Source organism: Nematolebias whitei, chromosome 19 (assembly GCF_014905685.2).
Source record: "Nematolebias whitei isolate Nwh7 chromosome 19, NemWhi1, whole genome shotgun sequence".
In the NCBI taxonomy this organism is placed as follows: Eukaryota; Metazoa; Chordata; class Actinopteri; order Cyprinodontiformes; family Rivulidae; genus Nematolebias; species Nematolebias whitei.
This window is the reverse complement of record NC_056516.1, coordinates 577783-580930: the sequence shown is the minus strand read 5'-3', so window position 1 is coordinate 580930 and position 3148 is coordinate 577783.

Genomic DNA, 3148 nt, shown 5'->3' with positions numbered 1-3148 from the left:
GTGATCGGATAATGAGTTTAAAAAAGTACCTTGCAATGCCCTGTCATTCCATTCCGTTTGGGCTGCGAGGATGCGGAACTCCAAGGCGTGCGTGGCAACCGGAAGTCGGCCCTGACGTAACCCCAACAAACGCTTCTCTGCGTTTGGTTGTTGTAGCGGCCGATCAAAAATCCTGCGGAACTCCTCCAAGAAAAGGCTGAACGTGACAGAGTCCACACTACGGTAGCGAAAGAAAGAGGTCGCCCATTGGAGAGCGTTACCTTTTAGCTGGCTGATGAGGTAAGTAATTTTGGTGGCGTCTGATGAGTAGAGTTGAGGAGGAGCTCCTCCAAAAGCGAGCTTGCACTGGAAGAGGAAACCCTCACATTGAGCTGGATCTCCTGAAAAGAGTTTGGATGGTTTTAGCAAAAGTTGTTGTGGAAAAACAGCATTATTTGCAGTACCAATGTTAGCAGAACTGGTGTCTGCTGGGGGTGCAGAAGTTGTGGAGGGAGAAGTAGAGAGCCTCTGGTTCATTGTAAAAACCATACCTCCAAGTTCCTGAAGATTTGCTTGAGTCTTGAGCTGTTGACTTAGCACTTGTTTCAACATTTCCTCTAATTGTTCAATTCTCTCCGTCTGTGAGGAGGAGGCTTGTTCGCTCCTGGTCTCGTTCTGGGTTTTTTTTGGCTGGAGCATTCTGTTAAGATTTAGGACAACCCAGTTCGTAATGAGACCCGGAACGACACAAGGCAAAGTAGTAAAAGTGACAGTGTTTATTATTTACAGTGATATTTACAAATATACAAGATGGTTCCTCTGGAATCCCTGAAGGAGGAAGTGGAAACATCAGGAAGGGATAGGCCAAGGAGTTGTCTCCTATAATGTTCAATTTCTTTGTTTTGGTCTTACAGATGGAGGAGATGGAGGTGTCCTGAAGGAATCCAACTGAGTCCCAGAGGAGAGGCAGGTCAGGCACGTGGCAGGAGGACAAGGCACAAAACGTGGATCCAGAGCGAGGAGAGTCGGAACGAGATGGCTGTAGGCACATAAAAACAAGGTAAGTATTTCTTGGCATAAACACAAGACTGGCTGGAAGCATCAGTACCGTAATAAGGGAACAATGCTCCAGCGAAGAGTAGGACTCGACTGCAGCCTTAAGTAGGGTTGTAGCTCATCAGGTGGATGACCGTCAGCTGATGATGATTAGCGGCCATCTTGGAGCTGCAGTGAGTGTCACTCTTACAGTACCCCCCCCTCACGGATCACCTCCTGGCAACCTGAGTCTCTTCTCAGGGTGGGCCCTGAAGAATGCGGTGATTAGGCTGGGGTCCAGAATGAAGGAGCGGGGAATCCACGAACGCTCCTCAGGACCGTACCCCTCCCAATCCACAAGGTACTGGAAACCTCTCCCCCGGCGCCGGACGTCCAAGATGGTACGGACGGTGAACGCCGGGTGATTGTTGATAAGCCGGGGGGTGGAGGGAGGTCGGCAGGCGGGCACAAAGGACTCTCAGAGACGGGCTTGAGCTGAGAAACATGGAAGGTTGGATGGATCCTCATGGAGTCAGGAAGTCGGAGACGTACCGCAGAAGGGTTGACGATCTTGATTACTGGGAATGGACCAATGAACTTGGGTGCCAACTTCCTGGGGATGTCCTTCAGGGTGATGTCTCTGGTAGAAAGCCAAACTCTCTGTCCCACCCGATAGGATGGTGCGGCGGATCGATGCCGGTCCGCAAACCTTTTATTTTGCTCTGCCGTGCGTAGCAGTGCTGCTCTTGCTTGGCGCCAGATGCGTCGACAGCGGCGAAAATGTTGCTGAACTTAAGGCACCGAAATGTCAGTCTCCTGGCTGGGGAACAAAGGAGGTAAGTAACCCAGGGAAGCCTCAAAAGGGGAAATACCTGTGGCTGCGGAGGTATGAGCATTGTGGGCATATTCTACCCAGACCAGATGTTGGCTCCATGCTGACGGGTTGCCTTCCACGAGACATCTCAGGGTGGTCTCAAGCTCCTGATTACAGCGTTCCGCTTGACCGTTTGACTGTGGGTGATAACCCGAGGTGAGACTGGTGGATGCCCCTAAGGAGGTATAAAAACAGCGCCATACCTGGGAGATGAATTGGGGGCCTCTGTCAGAGACTATGTCAGAGGGGATGCCGTGGATGCGAAAAACGTGTTGGACCAAGATATGGGCCGTCTGCATAGCTGAAGACAATTTTGGGAGTGGGATGAAGTGAGCCGCCTTAGAAAACCTGTCAATTACCGTGAGTATGGTAGTGTTACCGTCTGAGGGTGGTAAACCAGTGACAAAATCCACGGCGATGTGAGACCACGGGCGACTGGGCGTGGGCAAGGGCTGAAGAAAACCTGCTGGAGGTTGAGTGCCAGTCTTGTTCCTGGCACATGTGGGGCAGGCTGCCACAAACTCCTTTACATCATGTGGCAGAGTGGGCCACCAGAAATGGGTCCTAGTAAGGGAAAGCATGCGAGAGATACCGGGGTGACACGAGAGCTTATTAGTGTGCACCCACTCGAGTACCTTGGACCTCATCGACGAGGGGACGAAAAGTGTACCAGGAGGGCCTGTGCCTGGATCTGGTTCCAATCGATGAGCCCGTTGAACCTCCTTGGCAATGGTCCAGGTGAGGGCTCCAATGATGCAAACTGGAGGCAGGATGCTGTCCTCGGACTCCGGGGCTTCCGGAGGAGAAAACTGGAGAGACAAAGCGTCGGGTTTGACATTTTTGGACCCAGGTCTGAATGTCAGCAAATAATTGAAACGGGTGAAAAAGAGTGACCATCGTGCATGCCTGGGGTTCAATCGTTTGGCGTCTTTGAGATATGTGAGATTCTTGTGGTCTGTCCAGATGAGAAAAGGTACCTCAGTGCCCTCAAGCCAGTGACGCCACTCCTCCAATGCCAATTTCACAGCCAGTAATTCCCTATTGCCCACATCATAGTTCCTTTCCGCCGGTGACAAACGACGAGAAAAAAAAGCACAAGGATGTACCTTATTGTCCTTGGGTGACCTCTGAGACAATACTGCGCTGACTCTGGTGTCAGATGCATCCACCTCCAGGATAAACTGACGAGCTGGGTCTGGGTGGCAGAGGATGGGAGCAGAAGAGAAAAGATGTTTTAACTTACAAAATGCAGAGTTGGCT